Consider the following 11291-nt stretch of genomic DNA (forward strand, 5'->3'; position numbering starts at 1 on the left):
TAAAATTATGAATGAAAAGGGAGAGATCTCAACGAACACCAAGGAAATAGAAACAATCATCAGAAATTATAAGCCAATAAGCTAAGCATCTTAGATGAAACGGATGCATTCCTAGAAAACTATCAACTCCCAAAATTGAACCAGGAAGAAATTGACAACCAGAATAGACCAATATTTAGTAACGAGATTGAAGCAGTGATCAAAAACCTCCCCCAAAAAACAAGAGCCCAGGACCTGACGGATTCCCTGGGGAATTCTACCAAACTTTCAAAGAAGAAATAACATCAATTCTCCTGAAGCTGTTTCAAAAAATTGAAACAGAATGAAAACTTTCAGACTTTTTTTATGAAGCGAGTATTACCCTGATCCCAAACCAGGCAAAGACCTGACCAAAAAGGAGAATTTCAGACCAATATCACTGATGCTAAGATTCTCAGCAGAATCCTAGCAAACAGGATCCAACAGCACATTAAAAAGTTTATCCACCATGACCAGGTGGATTCATCCCTGGATCACAAGGATGGTTCAACATTCACAAATTAATCAATGTGATAGAAGAAATCAATAATAGAAGAGAGAAGAACCACATGGTCCTCTCCATTGATGCAGAAAAAGCATTTGACAAACTCCAGCTTCTGTTCCAGATTAACACGCTTCAAAGTATAGGGATAGAGGGAACATTCCTGAATTCATAAAATTTGTCTATGGAAGACCCACAGCAAATATCATCCTCAATGGGAAAAAGCTTGCAGCCTTCTCGCTGAGATCAGAAACATGACAAGGATGCCCACTCTCACCACTCTTGTTCAACATAGTATTAGAAGCCCTAGCAAGGGCAATCAGACATCAAAGAGAAATAAAAGGTATCCAAATTGGCAAGAAAGAAGTCAAACTCTCTCTTCGCAGATGACATGATTCTTTATGTGGAAAATCCCAAAGACTCCTCCCGCAAACTACTAGAACTCATACAGCAATTCAGTAACGTGGCAGGATACAAAGTCAATGTACAGAAATCAGTGGCTTTCTTATACACTAACAATGAAAATACAGAAAGAGAAATTAGAGAATCGATTCCATTTACTATAGCACCAAGAATCATAAGATACCTGGGAATAAACCTAACCAAAGACGCAATTGATCTGTACTCGAGGAATTACAGAACACTCATGAAAGAAATTGAAGAAGACACGAAAAGTTTGAAGACCATTCCATGCTCTAGGATCAGAAGAATAAACACTGCTAAAATGTCTATACTGCCTAGAGAAATCTGTAATTTTAATGCCATTCCAATCAAAATGCCACCGGTATTTCTCAAAGAGCTGGAGCAAATAATCCTAAAATTTGTATGGAATCAGAAGAGACCCTGAATTGCTAAGAAAATGTTGAAAAACAAAAACAAAATTGGTGGCATCACGTTACCAGATTTCAAGGTTTACTACAAAGCTGTGATCACCAAGACAGCCTGGTACTGGCCTGAAAACAGATACATAGCCCAGTGGAACAGAGTGGAGAGCCCAGATATGGACCCTCAACTCTATGGTGAAATAATCTTTGACAAAACAGGAAAAAGTATTCAATGGAAAAAAGACAGTCTCTTCAATAAATGGTGCTGGGAAAACTGGACAGCTATATTTAGAAGAATGAAACTCGACCATTCTCTTATACCGTACACAAAGATAAACTTGAAATGGTTAAAAGACCTCAACATGAGACAGGAATCCATCAGAATCCTAGAGGAGAACATAGGCAGTAACCTCTTCGATATCAGCCACAGCAACTTCTTTCAAGATATGTCTCCAAAGGCAAAGGAAACAAAAGTGAAAATGAACTTTTGGGACTTCATCAAGATCAAAAGCTTCTGCACAGTAAAGGAAACAGTTAACAAAACAAAGAGGCAACCCACAGAATGGGAGAAGATATTTGCAAATGACAGTACAGGTAACAGGTTGATATCCAGGATCTAACTCCTCAAACTCAACACACACAAAACAGATAATCATATCAAAAAATGGGCAGAAGATATGAACAGACACTTCTCCAATGAAGACATACAAATGGCTATCAGACACATGAAAAATGCTCATCATCACTAGCCATCAGGGAGATTCAAATTAAAACCACATTGAGATCTCGCCTGACACCAGTTAGAATGGGCAAAATTAGCAAGACAGGAAACACCGTGTGTTGGAGAGATGTGGAGAAAGGGGAACCCTCTTCCACTGTGGGTGGGAATGCAAGTGGTGCACCCACTTTGGAGAACAGTGTGGAGATTCCTCAAGAAATTAAAAATAGAGCTGCCCTATGACCCTGCAATTGCAATGCTGTATATTTACCCCAAAGATACAGATGTAGTGAAAAGAACGGCCGTCTGTACCCCAATGTTTATAGCAGCAATGGCCACGGTCGCCAAACTGGGAAAGAAGCAAGATGCCCTTCAATGGATGAATGGATAAGGAAGATGTGGTCCATATACACGATGGAGTATTATGCCTCCATCAGAAAGGGTGAATACCCAACTTCTTTAGCAACATGGACAGGACTGGAAGAGATTATGCTAAGTGAAATAAATCAAGCAGAGAGAGTCAAGTATCCTACGGTTTCACTTATTTGTGGAGCATAACAAATGACATGGCGGACATTGGGAGATGGATAGGAGTAGAAAGGTGAGGGAAATTGGAAGGGGAGATGAACCATGAGAGACGATGGACTCTGAAAAACAACCTGAGGGTTTCGAAAGATTGGGGTGTTTTGGAGGTTGGGGAGCAACCTTGTTGTAGTGCAAAAATAAGACATACTGTTACACTGAAAAAAAAAGTACACTGGTCTAGGAGCACCTGGATGGTTCAGTCCTTAATTATCTGCCTTCACCTGGGGCCATGATCCCAGGGTCCTGGGATGAAGCCCTGCATCATGCTCCCTTCTCTATGGGGAGCCTCCTTCTCCCTCTCCCACTATTCCTGCTGTGTTCTTGCTCTCACTGTCTCTCTCTCTATTAAATAAGTAGATAAAATCTTTAAAAATTTTTTGAAAATGTATACTGGTATAAGATTGAGTTTGGCTTTTCTGTTAAAAAGAGTTTTCTTGAGGAACCTCCATGCTGTTTTCCAGAGTGGTTGCACCAGCTTGCATTCCCACCAACAGTGGAGGAGGGTTCCCCTTTCTCCACATCCTCGCCAGCATCTGTCATTTCCCGACTTGTTAATTTTAGCCATTCTGACTGGTGTGAGGTGATATCTCATTGTGGTTTTGATTTGTATTTCCCTGATGCCGAGTGACGTGGAGCACTTTTTCATGTGTCTGTTGGCCATCTGGATGTCTTCTTTGCAGAAATGTCTGTTCATGTCCTCTGCCCATTTCTTGATTGGATTGTTTGTTCTTTGGGTGAGGACATGGAGAAGCAACATGGGGGGGTAGGGGGATAGGAGAAGAGTAAATGAAACAAGATGGGATTGGGAGGGAGACAAACCATAAATGACTCTTAATCTCACAAAACAAACTGGGGGTTGCTGGGGGGAGGTGGGATTGGGAGAGGGGGAGCGGGCTATGGACATTGGGGAGGGGAGGCGGACCATAAGAGACTATGGACTGTGAAAAACAACCTGAGGGTTTTGAAGGGTCAGGGGTGGGAGGTTGGGGCAACCTGAGGGTTTTGAAGGGCCAGGGGTGGGAGGTTGGGGGAACAGGTGGTGGGTAATGGGGAGGGCACGTTTTGCATGGAGCACTGGGTGTTGTGCAAAAAGAATGAATACTGTTACACTGAAAAAATAAATAAAATTAAAAAAAAGAGTTTTCTTGGACTGTGGTGTGCTCTTGATAAAATTTTTTTTTTGTGTGTACCTGCTGAGAAAACAAAAGTTCTGATATTTCTCTTTATCAGTTGTTTGATTACTTAAGAGAACTAAAACTTCTCGATGTTAAAGGAACTAAGTTTTGGTTAAAGAAAAAGGAAACTCTGTAGAATATCTTATTACTTTGAGCAAACACAAATATTAAGTTTACATAACATATTAATATTGCATATTAAGGCATACAGATTAAACTTTCTGAGTTTTTTAAAATTTTTTTTAGATTTTTATTTATTTCTTTATTTGACAGAGAGAGATCACAAGTAGACAGGCAGGCAGAGAGAGAGAGAGGGGGAAGCAGGCTCCCTGCTGAGCAGAGAGCCTGATGCGGGACTCGATCCCAGGACCCTGAGATCATGACCTGAGCCGAAGGCAGCAGCTTAACCCACTGAGCCACCCAGGCGTCCCAAAACTTTCTGAGTTTTTAATAAACGTTCTCAAGTACTCAAATTCTAAATGAAGTTTAGTATGTTAAGGGCCAGGGGAAGGCTTGCCAAACAAGTGTTAGGTTATACTGCATAAGTATATGCTATAACTTATCCAAAAATTATATAAAATTCCTAAGGTTTTACTATGTTCTGAGATAATGTAATCACATGCAATCCTAATTATTGAAATGTTGCATGTCACAAGAATAACTGGATTTCCTAGTAAACTGCATTATAGTAAACTCTCATCAGATCTTTAACCATGGCGGGTTTTTTTGTTAGTCTTTTGTCATTTATAGTTAGCCTTCTTATGCTCTTGCACAGCGTGTTTTATCTTTTTGTGTGTGTGTGGACTTATTTTTTATTTTCTTAATACAAATGTGAAAATGGTTACTGGGTTTTAAAGAGTATATACTTGATACATATTTCTGATACATATTTCTTGATACATAATTCCCCCAAATTAACTACAGGAATCATAGTTTTCATACAACTTTGCCAGAGATGACATTTTCAATACTTTTTTTGAGGTATAATTGACATATAATATTACATTAGTTTCAGGTGTACAATAAAGTGATTTGACATTTATGTACCTTGCCCAATGGCCACCAAAATAAATCTAGTTGCTGTCACCTTAAAAAGTTAATACAATGTTATTGACTATATTCCCCATGCTTCACATTACATCCCTATAACTATTTTTTTAATAACTGGAAGGTTGTACTGTTAATCTCATTTACCCATTTTGCCGACTCCCAGCTCTCATCCCCTGTGGCAAACAACAATCTGTTCTCTGTATCTACAAGTTTGGGTCCTGTTTTGTTTAGTTTCTTTTTGTTTTTGTTTTTTTTTTAGATCTCATGTATAAATGAAATCAAATGGTATTTGTCTTTCTCTGTCTAACTTACTTCACTTAGAATAATAGCCTCAAGGTCCATCCATGTTGCTCAAATGGCAAGATTTCATTTCCATTTTTTATGGCTGAGTAATATATATATATATATATATATATATACATATATACATATATATATATACACACATATATATACATATATATACATATACATATACATATATGTATATGTACATATATATACATATATACATATATATATATGAATGGAAAAAGAAAAATAATATATATATATATTTTTTTTTCTTTTTCCATTTCTTTTTCCATTCATCCTTTGATGGGTGCCTAGGTTGTTTCCATATGTTGAGTTTTATCTTAAAGAGGTTCATGAGAAGGACTTTTGACAAATACAGTTTTCTTATATCTGAAACCATAAAACTAAACTGAGTGAGGATTTCCAGAAAGCAGTGGGAAAACTGCATTCACACAGAACAAAAATCAGTAACACAGGACTGCATGAATGAGAAGGATAATTATGACTCCTGTTTGAAACATTGCTGGCCCCCACTTTTCCAGGTTTAAGGAAACATTTCTTTTAAAATATCTATGACTTAGAGAAATATGATAAAATATTCCTTTGTGAGGAAATTGAAACACTGACCTTTTATCCTTATCTTAACTCTCCAGAATTCATAAACCATTACTGAGTATTCTTTTTCAAGGAAATTTTAATTATTTGCATGAGCTCAATGAGAATGTTTTCTCCTTGTAACAGGACATCATTGGAAACACTGATTATTTTACCAAGGCTTTGACTCGAATGTCACATTTTGGAGAGACATACATAGACTCAGATATGACCAGACAGCTTTAAGGAACCAAAGTTACATTTATGGAGCCAATAGAGCCCCTTGGAAAAATTGGCCTGGTACCTTGCTTACAGAGCTCAGCTGCCTTAACTACATTCCTGGAGTGTGCAGGAAACTTGAAATATTTGGAGGGCTTCAAGATGAGGAAATTCACCTGAACCTAAGGTATTGCAGGAAAATCTAACAAAAAATACTTGGAATGGCTCTGGTGGTAGGAGGCTAGTAAAACCTCAATATGAAAATCCTTATAATATATTCCAGCAAAGCAGATTTAAAATAATTTACATGGTCAATTACTATTCTCACTGTTCTTATATAAATAATTAGAACAAGTTTGTTTAAACCAGACTTGTTTTAGAAACAGTCTTCATATGGTTGTCTTTGGTAAAAATGAAAGTTATTACAGAAAGAAAAGATTTCAGAGAAATTAAGATGGCAGAAGGGAAGGGGGGCCCTAAACGTGCACTCAAACACAGCTAGATAAATATTAAAACATTCTGAAGATCCAAGAAATTGAGGACTGAGAGAACTAACTGCACATCAGCAGGTAGAAAAGTGGCTGTGTCATGGAAGGTAGGAGGTACAGAGGATTGATTTGGGGGAGAAAAGAACTGTCAGTGCTCTGGAGGGAAGGGAGCCCTGATGATGGAGGGGCAGGGGAGAGAGAGAGAGAGAGCGAGCACACAGGGGACTGCACAAGAAATATCTTCACCAAAGCTGTTGACTACTACAAGTTTACACAAGCAGCAGAGCTCAAAGCCTGAAGTTTTAAAGGTCTGCACCATCACTGGAGTTGTGCCTGGTGAGCTTAGTGGTGCTCCCATGAGGAAGGAGGGCAGAGGCCTGGGAGCAGAGAGTATGGTCTGAGGATTCCCTGGGCCACCTGGTGAGAAATTATTTCCCTTCTTGGAGTACACTTGGAAGAGCTGTCATGGCTTCTCTAGGGACAAAAGAAGTGGCTGAGCCAAGATGCTGCCTTGTTTACTAGCATAGGAAGGACATATAAGCTGATGGCAGCACACACACCTTGATACCAGGTTTGGCTATATTTTAACATAAACTCTGAAATGCTGTGCTGTCCTGTGACTGCTTCTCTGGGACAAACTGACACTTACCAGACTGTTGTGAGGCCTTTCCACAGATTATCGGTGCAGGTTAGTGCAGCACAGTTCCCTAAAACTTGGGATGTGTGAAACCCAGGTGCACTTGAGATAAAACACAGGACTACTGTGCTACCTGGCAGGCAGACAGCTTGGACATAGACAGGTGAGGGCAGGGATCTGATGGAAACTGGGGACCCAGGAGGGGTGACTGCTCTTCTGTGAGGGTTCCCGGAAGACTGGCAGCAAAAAATCCCCATTCTAGGGATAAGAGAGTGGGGTTTTACCATCCCTGCCCATTGGCACTAACATACTTCAGGGTGCAACCCACGGTAATCCAATGGAGTCTGGAGCCATTCACAGCAAACCCCCCTGTGCCTACAGGTGCACCTCCACTAGGATAAGTTTGCCTGAGAATCAACAAAGCAGGTCCCACACCCAGAAGACCAATACAAACCCCTTGCACACACAAAGTCTACTGATGATAGGGTGCTGTAAAACTTCAACTTTGGGGGAAATAAGATCTGACTTCCTTTTTTTTTTTTAAATCTAACATCTTTTAGCAAGCAGGTCAAAACATAACTAAGATATAGCTTTCTAGGTTCCTTTTTGGGGGTGGGTGCATATGGGGAGTACTTCTTAACAGAGACCTTACTCTCAGGGGCAGGAGTACAACAGACTTTTCTGACAATCACATGCAACAAAAGTGACCCAGGCAAAATAAGAAGACAATAAATTCACCCAAAAACAAACAACAAGAAATCGTGGCCAGAGACTTAATCAATATAGATACAAGTAAGATGTCTAAACCAGTCAGTTGCATTTCTGTACACCAACAACAAGACAGAAGAAAGAGAAATTAAGGAGTCAATCCCATGTACAATTGCACCCAAAACTATAAGATACCTAGGAATAAACCTAACCAAAGAGGCTAAGAATCTATACGCAGAAAACTATAAAGTACTCATGAAAGAAATTGAGGAAGACACAAAGAAATGGAAAAATGTTCCATGCTCCTGGATTGGAAGAATAAATATTGTGAAAATGTCTATGCTACCTAAAGCAATCTACACATTTAATACAATCCCTATCAAAATACCATCCATTTTTTTTCAAAGAAATGGAACAAATAATCCTAAAGTTTATATGGAACCAGAAAAGACCTCGAATAGCCAAAGGAATATTGAAAAAGAAAGCCAAAGTTGGTGGCGTCACAATTCCGGACTTCAAGCTCTATTACAAAGCTGTCATCATCAAGACAACATGGTACTGGCACAAAAACAGACACATAGATCAATGGAACAGAATGGAGAGCCCAGAAATAGATCCTCAACTCTATAGTCAACTAATCTTCGACAAAGCAGGAAAGAATGTCCAATGGAAAAAAAGACAGCCTCTTCAATAAATGGTGCTGGGAAAATTGGACAGCCACATGCAGAAAAATGAAATTGGACCACTTCCTTACACCACACACGAAAATAGACTCCAAATGGATGAAGGACCTCAATGTGAGAAAGGAATCCATCAAAATCCTTGAGGAGAATGCAGGCAGCAACCTCTTCGACCTCAGCCACAGCAACATCTTCCTAGGAACATTGGCAAAGGCAAGGGAAGCAAGGGCAAAAATGAACTACTGGGATTTCATCAAGATCAAAAGCTTTTGCACAGCAAAGGAAACAGTTAACAAAACCAAAAGACAACTGACAGAATGGGAGAAGATATTTGCAAACGACATATCAGATAAAGGGCTAGTATCCAAAATCTATAAGGAACTTAGCAAACTCAACACCCAAAGAACAAACGATCCAATCAAGAAATGGGCAGAGGACATGAACAGACATTTCTGCAAAGAAGACATCCAGATGGCCAACAGATACATGAAAAAGTGCTCCACATCACTTGGCATCAGGGAAATACAAATCAAAACCACAATGAGATATCACCTCACACCAGTCAGAATGGCTAAAATTAACAAGTAAGGAAATGACAGATGCTGGTGAGGATGCAGAGAAAGGGGAACCCTCTAAACAAAATTTAAAACAATAATCATAAGGATACTAGCTGGAGTTTAAAAGCATTATAGATACTAGAATCCCTTATTGCAGAGATAAAAGAACTAAAAACTAGTCAGACAAAATAAATAATGCTGTAACCATGATGCAAAACAGACTGGAAGCAAAGAAAATGAGGATGGACAAAGCAGGAGAAAGAATCAATGACAGAGAAGATAAAATTATGGACAAAAATAAGCTGAAAGAAAGAGGGAAAGAAAGGTATTGGATCACAAAGGTAGACTTAGGTTAAATCAGCGACTCCTTAAAGCATAGTAATATTCCATGTCATAGGAGTCCCAGAAGAAGATAAGAAAAAAGGAGGGAAGGCTTACTTGAGGAAATTATAGCTGAAAACTTCCCTAATCTGGGGAAGAGACAGACACCAAAATCCAAGAAGTATAGAGAACTCCATTAAATTCAACAAAACCTGGCCACCACTAAGACATTTAGCCAAATAGACATATAAGAATGCTGAAAGCAGCAAGGAGAAAGAAACCCTAATCTCCACGGGAAGACAGGTCAGGTTCGCAGATCTGTTCTCAGAAGCTCAACAGGCAGAAGGGAGTGGCAGGATATAGTCAGCATCACGATTGGGGGAAAAAATATGTAGCTAGAATACTCTATCCAGCAAGGTTGTCATTCTGAATGGAAGGAGAGATAAAGAGTTTCCCAGACAAACAAAAAAATCAAAGAAAGGAGTTGGTGACCCCTAAACAAGCCCTGCAAGAAATAACCAAAGGGACACTTTGAAGGCAAAGGAGAGACCATAGTCCCAAATTCAGCAGAGTCATATGATACAAAGTCAATGTGCAGAAATCTGTTGCATTTCTAAACAACAATAATGAAGGAACAGAAAAAGAAATCAAGGAATCTATCCCATTTCCAATTGTACCAAAACCCATAAGATACCTAGGAACACACTGAACTGAAGAGGTAAACGATGGAACACTGATGAAAGAAATTGAAGAGGACACAAAGAAATGGAAAGACATTCCATGCTGATGCATTGGAAGAACAAGCATTTTTAAAACACTACATTAAATAATGTACACATTTAATACACTCCCTATCAAAATACCAAAAGTATCTTTCACAAAGCCAGTGCAAACAATCCTAAAATTTGTACAGAACTACAAAAGACCCATGGACACCTAGGTGTCTCAGGGTGTGGGGTCAAGTCTCATACCAGGCTCCCTGTTTCTCCCTCTCCTTTGGCTCCTCCCCCCAGCTCATGCTCTCTTTCTCTCTGTCAAATAAATAAATAAAATCTTAAAAAAAAAAAAGAACTACAGAAGACCCTGTGTAGCAAAATTAATTCTGAAAAAGAAAACTGGAGGCATCATGATTCTGGTCTTCAAGATCCATTACAACGCTGTGATCATCAAGACAATATAGAACTGGCACAAAAACAGACACATAGATCAATGGAACAGAATAAAGAACCCAGAAATGGACCCTCAACTCTATGTGCAACTAGAATTCACAAAGCAGGAAGGACTATCCAATGGAAAAAAGACAGTCTCTTCAACAAGTGGTGCTGGGAAAACTGGACAGCCACATGCAGAAGAATGAAACTGGACCATTTTCTTGCACCACACACAATAAAAGACTGAAGATAGATGAAAGCAGTACATATGAAACAGGAATCCATCAAAATCCTAGAGGAGAACATTAAGAAGTAGCCTCTGTGACCTCGGCTGCAGCATCTTTTAACCAGACATGTTGCATGAGGCAAGGGAAGCAAAAGCAAACATGAACTACTGGGCCTTCATCAAGATTGAAAACTCTGCACAGCAGGAAATAGCCAACAAAGCTAAAAGGCAGCCTATGGAGTGGTAGAGATATTTGCAAATGACATGTCAGAAAATGGTTAGGATCCAAAATTGATACAGATCTTACCAACCTCAGCACCCAAAAACCAAATAATCCAGGTAAGAAATGGGCAGAAGATAGGGATAATAGTATTTTCCAAAGAAGACATGCAGATGGTCAACAGACACATAGAAAGATTTTCAACATCGTTCATCATCAGCAAAAAACAGATCAAAATCATGAAAAGAGACCATGTCAGATACCACCTCACCCTTCTGCTGGCAAGAGGGGCCTGATTCATCAGACAAAGACAATTATCATATG

Source organism: Meles meles, chromosome Y (assembly GCF_922984935.1).
Source record: "Meles meles chromosome Y, mMelMel3.1 paternal haplotype, whole genome shotgun sequence".
NCBI classification, from domain to species: domain Eukaryota; kingdom Metazoa; phylum Chordata; class Mammalia; order Carnivora; family Mustelidae; genus Meles; species Meles meles.